The sequence below is a fragment of the Pantherophis guttatus genome, chromosome 18, assembly GCF_059756535.1.
Source record: "Pantherophis guttatus breed Tessera chromosome 18, ASM5975653v1, whole genome shotgun sequence".
Lineage (NCBI taxonomy): Eukaryota > Metazoa > Chordata > Lepidosauria > Squamata > Colubridae > Pantherophis > Pantherophis guttatus.
In genome coordinates this window covers 13,397,060-13,413,044 of record NC_142080.1, presented here as the reverse complement: position 1 = coordinate 13,413,044, position 15,985 = coordinate 13,397,060, and positions in this window count along the sequence as shown.

The window sequence follows — 15,985 nt, the reverse complement described above, 5'->3', positions numbered from 1 at the left end:
AAAGAGCCTTAAATTGGTTGGATTGGAATTATCTATTTTGGATTTCTTTTTATTGATAAATGTATTATATTTATGTTGAGCTATAAGGCAAGAGAGCTACGATGGGGCATGCAGAAGATCTGGTTGTTACCCATTATGATGATGGGAATTAATAATCCTGAAGAAAACCACAATTACAGATATTATATGGAATACAATTATAATGTCACTCGGGTGGTTGTTTTCCTTTTTTTATATATATATGAGGAGATTTATTATTGATGGGGACAGATGATAACTGAGGATTTGGAACAATCTGTTGCAACTAGGATGCTATGTTACCCTAATATGGATGATGTACTTAACAATCTAGTGGAAAGACATCAAAGAAGATATTATATGGATTATAAACTTAAAGCTATTGATTTTTTCTATATAACGGAATATTTTTTCTTAGTAAGGCGGGCAGTAGATTAAAGATATTAAATTGTTGTGTATGGCAATTTTGTAGGAAAGTGGGTGGAGATAGGTTAGTTTACTGATTGTTTAGTCTAAGAAAAGGGATGCTTAAGTGATATATTTATGGGAGTGGAGCAAATGGATGGAGCTGAATAAATGCTAAATTAGGATTTATGGGGAAGGCTGCTTTGAAATGTTATATTAATATACACAAAAGATTAAATGTTAAAGCAGGACTTATTTTATAGTTTTAAAGTGGAAGGTTGTTATGAAATGTTGTATTAATATACAGATATAAGTATGGGGGAGGAGTAAAAAGGCAGATTACTGTTAAATTGGGAGTTATAATAATATTATGTTAAATTAGAAGTTATTATGCAATGTTATAGTAGAATGATATTTTGAAATGTATGGTAAAAGGGGGAAGTAATAATATTAATAATATTATTAGTAAGTAAGGGTCAGTATTTAGAGGAGGGAGTAAGGGGATGGTAAAATATTAAATAATCTGTTATGAATTAGGTTTTTGTTGTGAAGAAGTCATGGGGGGATGGGTGGTGAGGGGGGGTTAGGGAGGAGGGGGAGAGAAAAATGTGGGAAAAAATTTGTATTTGAAAACTTTTTCAATAAAAAAAAAATTGTCATCTTCTGTAAAACATACGATGAACGGTTGCAGGAACTGGGCATGTAGTGAAGAGAAGGACCAAGGCAAACATGATAGCAGTCTTCCACTACTTGAGGGGCTGCCCCAGAGAGGAGGAAGGGGGTCAAGCTATTTTCCAAAGCACCTGAAGGCCAGAAAAGGAACAGTGGATGGAAACCGATCAAGGAGAGATTCAACCTGGAAATAAAGAGGAATTTCCTGACAGTGAGAACAATCAAGTTGCCTTCGGAAGTTGTGGGAACTTCATCACTGGAGGCTTACAAGAAGAGGCTGGACTGCCATCCATCAGAAACGGTGTAGGGCAGTGGTGAAATGTAAAATTTGTTACTACTGGTTCTGTGTGCGTAGGTTGGTGGTGGGGCATGGCCAACTTTTTTTTTAAACTTTTAAAAGCATTTTTTCTACAACCTCTTTGGCTAGAGGTTGTAGAAAAAATGCTTTTAAAAGGCTCTGACAATCCCAGCTGAGTTGCTGGATTGTCAGAGGCCTTTTTTTTTTACTTTTAAAAGCATTTTTTCAGCCAAAGAAAAAATGCTTTCAAAAGTAAAAAAAAAGCCTCTGATGATTGTGTGGCTCAGCTGGGCATGGGGGGTGTGGGCAGTTCTCTGAACCACCTGCTGCCATTGCTACTGGTTTCTTCCCGGTTCCATCCGGTTCTGCCGAGCCGGTAGCGGTGACGATATGACATCACCGAACTGGTTCTCTTCCCTGCCCCTCCGCATTATTCTTACCTTTTATTTGGTCCCACCCCCAATCTATTGCTGCCTCCTGAGTCCCAGCTGATGGCTAGAAGGAAAAAAACTGTTTAAACTCTTGCTGCGGGGCTTCAAAGGGCCGCCCTACAGCTAATTAGTGTTAATAGGCAGTGTGCTGGTAGACCAGTGCCTCCAAAAAGAAATGAGTATACCGATGCCTGCAAAAATAAATGAGTAGACTGGTATAGCTCTGGAAGCAGTTAAAAGCCTGGTAGACCAGTACCTCTGCTAAATCCTAAAGAATTGTCACATGACCATCAAGCCACGCCCACAAAATAAGCCATGCCCACAGAACTGGCAGTAAAAATTTTTAGAACCCACCCCTGATCCGGTCCGAACCAGGAGCATTTCACCCCTGGTGTAGGGTCTCCTGCTTGGGGGAGGGGGGTTGGACTAGATGACCTACAAGGCCCCTCCCAACTCTGTTATTCTGGACTCATATGTTTTATTTAAAGGCAGAAAAAATTGTGAGTGAGAAAAGATGCTGCAAGATGAACATCAAATCAAACCCACTATCTTTATTTTACTTTATCTTTTTTACAGTCGTTGACTGACCTTTACAGTAAAAAAGAGAGATTGTCAGCTGCCACCTTATGCTTTGCTTGTGCTTTGCTGCCATGGGGAAGTAGAGGGAGGGCGAATGATGGGAGGAGGATGTTTTGGGGAAACCGAAAGCTGTGCTGCCTCTGGAAGCTGCTCCAAGGTCACATAACTGGAGGAAGGAGGGAGATCTTACCAACCTGCACTCAGACTGACTGTTAGGAAAACATCTTGCACGAACTGGATTGGTCAAGGGAGATAAGGGGGGAGGGAATAGAACTTGGTGAACTCAATTTTCTCACCAAAGAAATGAAGGATCATTTTTACTTAGAAGCCCAAGTTTGAGGCAATCTGATAATTAGAAATACTGTTAAAAAACCCAAGACTGACTTGGAACTACTGGAAATAATAGAGAATTTACTATTTTTCTATACTTTTCACAATCATCACAAATTTTTTTCCTTTTATTCTTTTTGCTTCATCCCTCCGTGGATTACAAACTACATCTTGAAGGAGACCTGAGTTGCCTTCAAAAGTTTACTTCAACATTAGCCATAAGAGGGTGCTGAACGCTAACATTTAAGTATTATTTCAACATTAACCACAAGAGGGAGGAAAGAACAATTTTAGAAACCAAGGATATGGTATTGAAAAGCTTCTTAAAGCTTTTAAAACGATGCATTTGAAGACAGAATAGGAATCAAATGATGAACAGTTGGGGGAGTTAGAGATGTCTAGCCTAGGGGAAAAAAGGACCAGGGATGATAGCATAGCAGTCTTCCAGTGTTTGAGGGGCTGCCACAAACAAGAGGGTGGTCAACCTATTCCCCAAAGCACCTTGAAAGCAGGACAAGAAGCAATAGATGGAAACTAATCAAGGAGAGAAGCAACCTAGAACTAAATGTCTATGGAGATTCTCAGTCTTCCAGGTCATGGTTGTCCCCAAAGTACTTTTTCAAGAGGTAACTCAACTTTCTGGTTTTCCTTTGAACACATTTCGCTTCTCATCCAAGAAGCCTTTTCAGAGCTGAAAAAGCTTCTTGAAAAAGCACTTTTGGGACAACCTAGCACTAAGAAGGAATTTCATGATAGTAAGAACAATTAACCAGTGGAACGGCCTGCCTTCAGAAGTTGTGGGTGGCCCATCACTGGAGGTCTTCAAGAAGATACCCCCATCATGGACAACAGCTTACATATCTTTGATACCAAAAGAACAAATCGGTCCTAAAAAACCAGAGAACTATAGACCAATATCTCTTTTGAATACAGATTATAAAATCTTTGCGAAAGTACTAGCCAACAGGTTGATGCGAGTAATTCAAAAGGTGATTCATGATGATCAAGCGGGATTTATCGAGGGCAGATATATGAAGGACAATGTAAGGCAAGTAATAGATTTATTGGAATATCTTGAGAAGAATAAACAGATCCCTGCAGTGCTGGTCTTTTTGGATGCAGAGAAGGCCTTTGATAGAGTGGATTGGAATTTTCTATTAAAGACTTTGAAAAAGATGGACTTTGGGGATCAATTTATACAGGCGATTTCGGCAATTTATCAAGAGCAAAAGGCACAGATCATTATTAATGGAAGTCTGACAACAGAGTTTAAAATTGAAAAAGGAACAAGACAGGGATGTCCGTTGTCCCCACTTTTATTTATTTTAACACTAGAAGTCTTGCTAAATACAATACGGGACTCTAATATCTTGAAAGGTATAAAGATTAGGCAAGAGGATTACAGAATAAAGGCATTTGCAGATGATCTGGTTGTTACCCTATCACAACCAATGGAATCAATAATCTTGATGAAGGACATTATACAAGACTATGGTAAAGTTTCAGGTTTTAGATTGAATCCAAAAAAGACTAAAATGATAGCTAAAAACATGACACAAGATCGTAAACATGAGCTTGAAAGGAGGGCAGGTTTTGAGACTGTACCTAAGGTAAAATATCTAGGAGTTCAGGTTGCAGAATCAAACATGAAATTGTTTCAAAATAACTATGAAGTGTTGTGGCGAGAGGTGCAGAAAGATATGGAGACTTGGAAAAAACTGCAGCTGTCTCTACTTGGAAGAATAGCAGCAGTTAAGATGAATATTTTGCCAAGATTTCTTTTTTTGTTTCAAATGATTCCGGTGCTTAAAAGTGATAAACAATTGAAAGTTTGGCAATCTGGAGTGAATAAGTTCGTCTGGAACGAGAAGAAGCCGAGAGTGAAATTGAAAATTATGCAAGATGTTCCAGAAAGAGGAGGTCTTAAACTTCCAAACCTACAGCTATATTACGATGCAGCAGCTTTAACTTTAACAAGTGATTGGTTTGGAAGTAAAAAGGCTGGAATATTGAATGCAGAAAGTTTTGATCTTGAATTTGGATGGCATGCTTACTTATTTTATGATGACAAAGTTGATAAAGTATTTAAAAGTCATATACTTAGGGACTCTTTGATGAGAGTTTGGAAGAAGCATCGACTCAAATGGGATTATAAAATACCACTATGGCTGGATCTTGGTCATACTTTGTGGAATACAAATATAATGTCATTCGGGGGGGGGGTTTATACAAAGAGGTTCTTTTTACAGATGCGGGCAGATGGCAGCTGAAGACATTGCAGACACTGTTGGACGAAGGGATTAATTTAACTTGGTTACAATATAATCAATTACAATTGAGATGGAAAGAGGACCAAAAAACTGGTATTATGTTGCATGAGGAAGAATTGGTTAGACATATAAGAGAGAAAGATCCAATGCATATCAAAAGGCTTTATAATGTTTTGCTAGAAAGGGACTCAGAAACCGAATTAGTTAAAGACTGTATGATTAAGTGGGCACAAAATTTTGAAGAACCAGTGATGTTGGAAACATGGGAAAAAATTTGGGTTCAGAATGTTAAATTTACACAGTCGCAGAACCTGAGGGAAAATTTCTATAAAATGTTTTATAGATGGCATTTGGATCCCAAAAAGTTGTCATGTATGTACCCTAATGTTCAGCCAAAATGTTGGAGATGTGAATGTTTGGATGCTACGTATTATCATGTTTAGTGGACCTGTAGGAAAGTTAAGGCTTTTTGGATAAAAATTTGGTGGGTCATGCAGAATGTTTTAAGGAAAAAAATTCAATTTTCTCCACAACTGTTTTTATTGGGTATAGTTAAGGGTTTTACATTGGGTGAAACAAAATTGATATTGTATATGATAACAGCAGCAAGATTGTTGATAGGTAAATACTGGAAGAATGAAGCTTTGCCCACTATCGAGGAATGGACTTTGAAGATGGCCAGTTTTGCAGAGATGGCGAAGATTTCAGCATATTTAAAAGATTGTTCACAAGAGACTTATGAATGGGAATGGAAAAGGTGGATAGAATATGTTCAGAACAAATATCAAACTAGAAAGTATCAAATAGCTTTTATTTGAAAATAATGTATTGGAAATATTTTAATGTAAGGAGGTAAAGAGAAAAATTATACAGGGGAGGGTGGGGTTCAAGTTTATATATAAGTGTTATATTAAGGGTTTTTTATGAGTATGAGTATATTATAGGGAAGTCTGGGGGGGAGGGGAGGGTTAGGGAGGGTTAGGGAGGTTGGGAAGTCTGGGGGGGGAGGTGGGGGGGGAAAAGGGGGTGAAAATGTAATTGTAAAACTTTTGCAATAAAAAAAAAAAAGAAGAGATTGGACAACCATTTGTCTGGAATGCTATAGGTTCTCTTGCTTGAACAGGGGGCTGGACAAGGAGACCTCTGAGGTCCCTTCCAGACCTAAGATGATCCTATATTCGATGAAAGGGAAGAGTCCAACTGCTTCTGCGGTGGTGTCAGCTGCTTTTGCTTCTGTTAGCTCTTCATGGGTTGAGTTTTGTGCCTCTGTGATTTCACTGTCTGCAGTCTAGTTGATTTTCTCACGAAGTGAGGAACTGCTGTGACTTTCCCTTCCCCACTCTCCTTCCTGAAGACGTGATCTGCCTGTCAGAGCTGAATTTGGCTCCTTCTCTGACAGGTGAAGGTGTTGCACCCTGCTTTCCCACGGCTGCTCCCTGGAACCAGGTCATCCTCCTCTCTTCAAAAGTGGGATGGAGCTGGCAGTTCAAGGGAAGGAGTGGTTTTCACCCTCTCAATTTGCATTAGACTTTTGGTCACTGCAACTACCTCTCCCCCCATGAAGAACATGCAGTGTATTTGTCAATTTCCCTGGGCACAGGATGAGCACTGAACCTTGCTGTTTCCATTGCTCCATGTATTTAACCACTCCTGGTCCAAACTGGTGTTCCCTAAACACAGAACCTCGGGGGCAATCCCAGGAAGGTCACACTCACCTCTCCAAAGCCAAAGCCATCCCCCCATGCCTTCTGGACACATCTGGTCACTGCTCAGTTGAGCTGGCAGCACGGCAGAGGCAGCAGAACCCAAACTGATTTTTAAACAAAGGTCATTGCCTTACACACATCCTAAATGGTGCCCTTAGTTGACAGTGGGATCAATGGGACATGGGATCAAACTCACTACAACAGCCAGTCTACAGTCATCCGCCAATCGCAAGTGGAAAATTGTGAATCCCACTTCTGAAACCAATCTCTCTCGAATCAACTGCCAGATCCCAAACCCAATAATCAAGTCTCATTGCAGTTCTTATTTATTTAATCAATGTGCACCTCAAGTTGCTTCCCAGCCTTTCTCCTGTTCCTGTCTTCATGAGAGATTATTATTATTATTATTATTATTATTATTATTATTATTATTATTATTATTAAATTTGATTTATATGCCGCCCTTCTCCGGAGACTCAGGGCGGCTTACAATGCGTTAAGCAATAGCCTTCATCCTTTTTGTATATTTTATACAAAGTCAGCTTATTGCCCCCACAAACTGGGTCCTCATTTTACCTACCTTAGAAAGGATGGAAGGCTGAGTCAACCTTGAGCCTTGGAGAGATTCGAACCTGCAGTAATTGCAGGCAGCTGTGTTAATAACAGGGTGCTTAGACCACTGTACTATCAAGGCTCTTAATAAAAAGAAATTTTGCCTTAATAAAAGAAACACATTGGTATGTTACCATAGACGTTTTGAGAAAGTGTATTGAGAACCGAGCACTTCAAGGTTGCTCAGTAATCCATACCTTGCTAACACATTCCCACTCCACAAAAGCAACACACACACACACACACACACACACACACACACACTCACTCACACACACACACAAACCCTGATTGATATTAGGGGAAGGGTCAAGTGCTCTAGTGGGTCAGGTTTTGGTTTACAGCAAGGAAACAGGCACGGTCTTTTAAAAAACAAAATGAATCCCCCTTTATTGAAATAATACACACTACAGATACAGATTTTATTGGTTCAATTTATTTATTGGTTCAATTTATATGCCGCCCTTCTCCGGAGACTCAGGGCGGCTTACAATGCGTTAAGCAATAGCCTTCATACTTTTTTGTATATACCTGCTTAGTAGGGCTTTCGCCTCCCCCCCCAAGCGGCGTTCTTTTTTATACAAAGTCAGCTTATTGCCCCCACAATCCGGGTCCTCATTTTACCTACCTCGGAAGGATGGAAGGTTGAGTCAACCTTGAGCCTGGTGAGATTTGAACTTGCAGTAATTGCAGGCAGCTGTGTTAATAACAGGGTGCTTAGACCACTGTACTATCAAGGCTCTTAATAAAAAGAAATTTTGCCTTAATAAAAGAAACACATTGGTATGTTACCATAGACGTTTTGAGAAAGTGTACTGAGAACCGAGCACTTCAAGGTTGCTCAGTAATCCATACCTTGCTAACACATTCCCACTCCACAAAAGCAACACACACACACACACACACACACACACACACACTCACTCACACACACACACAAACCCTGATTGATATTAGGGGAAGGGTCAAGTGCTCTAGTGGGTCAGGTTTTGGTTTACAGCAAGGAAACAGGCACGGTCTTTTAAAAAACAAAATGAATCCCCCTTTATTGAAATAATACACACTACAGATACAGATTTTATTGGTTCAATTTATTTATTGGTTCAATTTATATGCCGCCCTTCTCCGGAGACTCAGGGCGGCTTACAATGCGTTAAGCAATAACCTTCATACTTTTTTGTATATACCTGCTTAGTAGGGCTTTCGCCTCCCCCCCCAAGCGGCGTTCTTTTTTATACAAAGTCAGTTTATTGCCCCCACAATCCGGGTCCTCATTTTACCTACCTCGGAAGGATGGAAGGTTGAGTCAACCTTGAGCCTGGTGAGATTTGAACTTGCAGTAATTGCAGGCAGCTGGTGTTACTTAACGGTGCTTTAGTCTGCTGCACCACCAAAGCCCAGGATGAAATGTGTCCTTAAGGATGTTTTGAACTTTCTTAAGGAGGCGGGAGCTATAAAGCTCTTCCAAAGTGGGGAGGGGGCAACCAATGACCCTTTGGGCACTCTGTCTCTGGAGAAAGACAGAACAATTTAATCTCAGAGAGAGGAGAAGGTTCCACAAGAAGGTCACAGAGCCACAGGTGCCAATGGAGAAGGATGGTAGCAAACCATCAACCATCGTTGATATCTGGAACATCTCCACTCTTGGTCGTCTTCCAACAGAAAAACGAATGCCTAGAGTAGGGCAGATGCAGAGATCTGAACACTCCCCTGTGGGGAGATCTAATGTCCTCCAAAAAGTGTCTTCTCCTGCGCTTGACCAACAGGCTGGACTAGAAGACCTCCAAGGTCCCTTCCAGTCAATTGGAGGGCTGATTTACCACCAGCTTATCAGGTACTTAGGAGCCGAGGGCTTGGCAACAGCCAATCGCCGGCCATCATCACACCACTCAATAGGAAGGCACCACATCAAAATGAAGCATAGAATTGCCCATATTCCGGTAGGGAGAAGTTACTGAAGATGGATTCCAGCACAGGTCCAAAAACTCAGAAGACGGAACCAGATCGGACCTTGCAACATTATCCTGGGACTCCCAAAGGGGTTTTTTCCAGAGGCAACCGGACTTCCGGTTTTCCTTTGAAGACATTTCGCTTCTCATCCAAGAAGCTTCTTCAGCTCTCTTGGATGAGAAGCAAAACGCCTTCCAAGAAAAACCGAGAGTGTCCAGTTGCCTCTTGAAAAGGCACCTTTGGGACAACCGTGACTTGGATGACTGAGAGTCTCCATAGACATTATCCTGGGACGCATAGATTGGCCTTCATTCAATCAACATTAACCTTTCACTTCCTTCTCTTTGTCTTTCATTAGCACCAACAGAGAAGGAATTAGGGAGAAATTGAAGGCACGCTTCCTATTATGTCTCCTAAACTGATGTCGGAATTCTCCTAGGAGGCACTCCCAACATTCCTCTTCCGAGCAGTTTTTCTGAAATATAATTTGGTTTCCAAGTGGTCTCTTTTTCAGCAGATGGCAGCACCCATCTGCCTTTTTCTGGCCTTCTAAAATCACAGCCTGGTCAGGAAGTCTTCAGGGGCTGAGAGACCAACAACCAGGAAGTAGGGAAAGAGGTCGATTTTAAAAAAGAAAGAAAGAAATCTGGAAGGAGGCGAAGAAAAACCGATCATGCTGAGAAACTGACCGGGACATGTTCAGAAAGTCCAAACAAGGTATGCCGTATATATCGGGAAATTCCAAAATTGCAAAATCAAATTCTGGTTAGTATTTTTTTACAGAACTTGGCTGAGGGAAGACTCGTAAGATTATGCCACCATCTGCTGGAAGAATTTGGAAAGACTTGGCAGAAAGTGGAGAACGAAAAGAAAGGAAACAGAAAGTGGAGAACGAAAAGAAAGGAAAGCCTTGGGGTAGTCCTCGACTTACAACAGTTCATTTAGTGACCATTCAAAGTTACAACGGCACGGAAAAAAGTGACTTATGACCGTTTTCCACAGCATTTCCCACGGTCACGCGATCCAGATCTAGACACTTGGCCACTGATTCACATTTACGACGGTCGCAGTTCCTGGATAGCAGCATTCAGGGTGATGATTGATGACGTTGCCGGGCCTCTCCGATTCTGCTGTCCTCGCTGCTCTGGTGCTCGCAGCTGTTACTGTTAAGGGAGTGGGGGGGGGTGCTTGATTGATAATCACCGGATGTATGTTTAAGGGGCTGAGTTTTTGTTAAATAGCGCTGTGGTGTGATTACACCCAGCGCTGACTTTGAACCAAAACACCGACTTGTACTTTACTTTTGACTGCAAGCTTATCATTGCCAAAGTAAACCCTGATTCTCTGTGCGTTACTGGTGATTATTTCCTATCGCAGTTCTGAACGAATGACAAGCCAAGAGAAAGTCAGCGCTTGGTTCCTTTTCGCAAGAGGTGAGGAGTCCCTGTGGCTTTGCAGCAAAGGGGGATATGGCAGAAGGGACGGCCTTGGAAGAGCAGGAGTGTGGTGGAGATGTGGAGGGGGAGGAACCACTGATAGAGGAGGTGAAGGAGAGTGTGGAACAGTTGGCAGTGAAACCAAAAGTCAAGCAAACCAAGAGCGCCCTGCCCCGACCGGAGGAGGAGAGTTTTCCAGGACAACGGGCTCGGACGGGGGATTGGTGGCACAGCTCTGTTCTCCTCGGGCCGCGGATGCCAACGCCCCCTCGCTTGGGAGCGTCTTTCCAGGACTGGAGGGAAAGACGATGGACTGAGGAGGATGAAGGGGATTGGGGGTATCCTGCCTCATCCGGTCCCAGCACCATGGATATGCTACGTGAGCGTTTTGGGGAATCTGGATTTCGTGACGCCCCATCCTGGCAGCCCTGGGTTGCAGGGCTGGAGCCTCCAGGTTCTTCTTGGCAGGATACAGGGGTGACCGCTTCGGAGACCCAATTCCGGCTCACAAGCCCTAAATTGAGGATGGAGCGGACCTCTAGACGATCCATGGACCAACCCCCTCCAGAACAAGACCAAGGTGCCTCGTCGGGAGACCTTGGAGCCGGTCCTGAGCCCCAACCAACGCAATTGGCAGGGGGCTTACCTGTTGGGGGTCGCGGGGTGACGAGGGACTGACCTAGGCAGGACAGGAGAGCGACTAGAGCAGCGAGGACCCCAGGCCCCATGCCTTGGCCTCCGGGGGCCCCGCCGGGGCTGTGGGTCCCGCAGGCCGTTTGGGGACCGCCTGCCCTGCAGACTTCCTTTGACGGAAGCCCTGAACGAGTGGCTCTTTTCTTAAGCCAGGTGATAAGCCATATGGACCAATATGGACAGTGGTATCCCTCCCAGTGGGCTATGGTGGTTGCTGTTACGGGGGTCCTGACGGGAGAAGCGGCTGAGTGGGTGGCAGGCCTCCATGCTAAACATGCAAGGGAACTCATGGACATGGGACGATTTCTGGAGGCTCTTCGTGCCAGATTTGAAGACGAAACAAGCGCCCAGGTTGCAGAGGGGGATTTGTTTGCACTTAAGCAAAGGGGCGTACCAGCAAAGGAATATGTACAGGAGTTCCGAAAGATTGCGGCTCGGTTGGTGGGGTGGCCAGAACGTCTTCTGGTGCACCAATTCCATAAAGGACTAGACCGTGATTTACGGCAAGCCTGTGTGTACCGGGGCTTGCCCCCCAAGTTGAGTGTGTGGTACAAGGCAGCCATCGAATTGGACATCGGTCTCCGAGAATTCCGTATTCGGGGTGAAGGGGTTGCAAGTCAAGGAAAACGACCAGCAGAACGCACACAAACACCCAAGGAGACTAAACCGAATGCTGGCTCCGGCTTGGGGGAAAGGATCCAGCGGCCTGCGTTTCGTTGCTTCAGATGTAATCGCCTTGGTCATCGAGCAGCCGACTGTCCTCATCCCATACCCCGCAACTCGGACCAAAACCCCCCTCCTAGAGCTGTGTTGAGAGGCAGAGGCCGACCAACATCCGAACGGTCCCAAATGACTCGAACATCCTGTATGGAGAGGGATCCCCTGGCTACAGATACTAAGAAAGTGGTGGCGGAAAAATTCCCGATTGTGGCTGGGGATAGTGATGACGACGATGAGGGCCCACACGACCCAATGGTGAGCGACCCCATCCGACCTTTTGTGGTACCAGTCATACTCCGAAACCCACGGGCAACCACTGGACGCCGATATGAGGCATTGATTGACTCAGGGTGTACTCGTTGTTTAATTCGTAGGGCAATAGTTGACGAACTTGGGCTGCGGGTTGTGCGGTTGAGAACCCCTATTACCTTTGAACAAATGGATGGTTCATTGCTGGGAGGGGCACCAGTGACTCATATAACAGAAAAGGTGCACCTCGATATTGGGGAGCACACCGAAACTATTCAGTTTATTATAGTGGAAAAAATGTTAGAACCAGTGATTTTAGGATTAGCATGGTTGGACAAGTGGGCTCCTACGATATGGTGGGAAGGGGTTTTTCGCAAACTTCGATTACCGTTGGGACCTCCCCCTACCAAGGAGGAAAAGGAGCCAGCAGGGGGAATAGAAGCAGAGAGCCCACCAGCAGACACGACGTATCCTAATGTGTATAGGGATCTCGCTAGAGTCTTTAGTGAGGAGGAATGTGAGACCCTGCCCCCTCACCGGCCTACGGATTGCAGTATTGAGCTAATACCTGGGGCGAAGCTACCCAAGCCCCGGATGTATTCAATGACACAACCCGAACTAAAAGAATTACGAAAATATATAGACAAGAACTTGGCCCGGGGTTTTATCACACCTAGTCGATCAAAGATGGCTGCCCCTGTCCTGTTTCGTGGGAAGAAAGATGGGGGTTTACGCTTATGCGTTGACTTCAGAGATCTCAATGCAGTGTGTGTGGAGCCCCTCTATCCACTTCCCTTAATGAAGGACCTGTTAGCTGCCCTAGCCACCGGTCGTATCTTTACAAAACTCGACCTACGCGAAGCGTATTATAGGATACGAATCAAACCAGGGGATGAGTGGAAAACAACATTCAATTGTCCCTTGGGAAGCTATCAGTTCCAGGTCATGCCGTTCGGACTACAGGGCGCCCCTGCGGTGTTCATGCAGTTCATCAATGAAGTGCTGCATGAACATCTGTACAGGGGTGTCCTTGTATATTTGGATGACATCTTAATTTACACGCAAACTGAAGAGGAACATATATCTCTGGTCCGACAGGTCTTAGACAAATTATTAGCTGCTAAGCTGTACGTGAAACTATCCAAATGTGAGTTTCACAAAAAGAGGATAGATTATCTAGGCTATAGACTATCAGAGAGCGGGGTAGAGATGGATCCCAGAAAAGTCCAGGCAGTGCTTGAATGGCAGGCCCCTAGAACCAGAAAGCAATTACAGAGCTTTCTAGGCTTTGCAAACTTCTATCGGCAGTTCATTCCCAGATTTGCTGAAATAGCCCTACCACTAACGGATCTGTTACGGACCAAACCGGCCACGGCTAAAGCAAAGCCGGGACAAGCGTTGACGTGGTCGTCAGCGTGTCAAATGGCTTTCGAGCAGTTAAAAACACTCTTTGCTCAAGAACCAGTACTCAAGCATCCAGACCCAATGCAGGCATTCGTAGTCCAGGCAGATGCTAGCGACGTGGCTGTAGGAGCAGTACTCCTACAAAGAACACAGCAGGGAGGGTTACAACCTTGTGCCTATATGTCTAAAAAGTTAACCACGACAGAGCGGGCATGGGCGATCTGGGAAAAAGAGGCCTTCGCGGTCCGTTGGGCGTTGATGACATGGCGACATCTCTTGGAGAGGTCGTCTCATCCTTTTGAGGTATGGACGGACCATAAAAACTTAGAAGCCTTACAAACGCCCAGGCGACTATCTCCCAAAGAGATAAGGTGGGCACAATATTTTCAGCGTTTCTCTTTCCGGTTGCGGTATGTTCCTGCTGGGAAAAACTTCCTGGCTGATGCGCTGTCCCGGATGCCACAGTATAATAGCAAGCGAGAGGAAGTGATAGAACCTCTAATTGCACCTTCCCAAACCCTATTAAGACTTACAGAAGTAGATGTCACTTACGTACCGAGTTTAAAACAGCTTTACAACAGGATCAATGGGTAATCCAAAACCCCTCTATGGTTAGCTATAATGATGGAATAGCGGGGAGGGAGAATAGAATATATGTTCCAGAACGTTTACGGAACGTAGTGTTATGCAGGTGGCCACGAATGCGTAAGGACATAGAAACATACGTAAAAGGTTGCACAACCTGTGCAACCGCCAAACCCTGGTCTGGACGACCGTTAGGACTATTACAGACAGTCGCGAATCCTAGCAGGCCTTGGGAAGAGATCGCTATGGATTTCATAGTCGATCTCCCCCCTAGCCATGGCCACACTGTAATTTGGACGGTGGTAGATCTGTTTTCGAAACAGGCCCACTTTGTGCCATGTAAAAGCATACCATCCGCGCGACAATTAACCGACCTCTTTTTGCAACATATCTATCGTCTCCATGGAGCACCTAAGAGGATTATATCCGACCGCGGTGTTCAATTTACCTCTAAGTTTTGGAGACGATTTGTCCGTTTAATTGGGTCCTCTCAAGGGTTAAGTTCAGCATTCCACCCGAGCACTAACGGGGCGGCTGAACGGGCCAATGCCATGGTTGAAAGATATATCAGATGCTACGTTTCGTACCAGCAGACGAATTGGTCAGGACTCCTGCCTTTCGCCGAAGTGGCATATAACAACATACCCCACCGCAGTATTGGGTTCTCCCCTTTCCAAGTAATATATGGCCGAGAGTTTTCAGCCATTCCAGAGTTAGATCCCCCTATGACAGACGGTGACACGCCACGCGGTTGGGCTGATAAAATTAGTCATGTATGGCCAAGTGTAAAAACAGCATTACAAAAGGCAGCAGACGAGTACAAAAAATATGCAGACAAGAAAAGAGCTGATCCCAAACCATTCCGGATAGGAGACAAAGTATACTTATCTACGAAATACCTTAAACTCCGACTGCCCAGTAAAAAATTAGGACCTAAATATATAGGACCATTTCCCATAACACAAGTCATCAATCCCGTAACCGTAGCTCTTAAACTTCCCCCTCTGTTCAGTAGGATACATCCCGTATTCCATAGCAGTTTGGTGAAACCGGTGACGATAGAAAGGCCAGGTACCTCGACTACTCCACCGGGTCCCGTGCACACCAACCAATATGAGATAGACCGAATATTGGATTCCAGGGTTCGTAGGGGGATGTTACAATATCTTGTGTGGTGGAAAGGATACCCGGTAACACAGGCCTCGTGGGTGGCAGCACCCGATGTTCACGCTGCCCGATTGATACAACAGTTCCATCGGAAACACCCAGACAAACCTAATGCAGGATCGTAACAGTGACTAACATTTGTATGCTTTCTATTTATAGGTGAGCTCCTGGTAGGGGGGGCCGCCTGTCGAGTCCTACCGGAGCTCGCCATCGATGGGGGTGTGTGGGAGACGAAGGAGTGGAGATAAGCAGCCGCAGCAAACACACAAACAGTTCCTGGATAGCAGCATTCAGGGTGATGATTGATGACGTTGCCGGGCCTCTCCGATTCTGCTGTCCTCGCTGCTCTGGTGCTCGCAGCTGTTACTGTTAAGGGAGTGGGGGGGTGCTTGATTGATAATCACCGGATGTATGTTTAAGGGGCTGAGTTTTTGTTAAATAGCGCTGTGGTGTGATTACA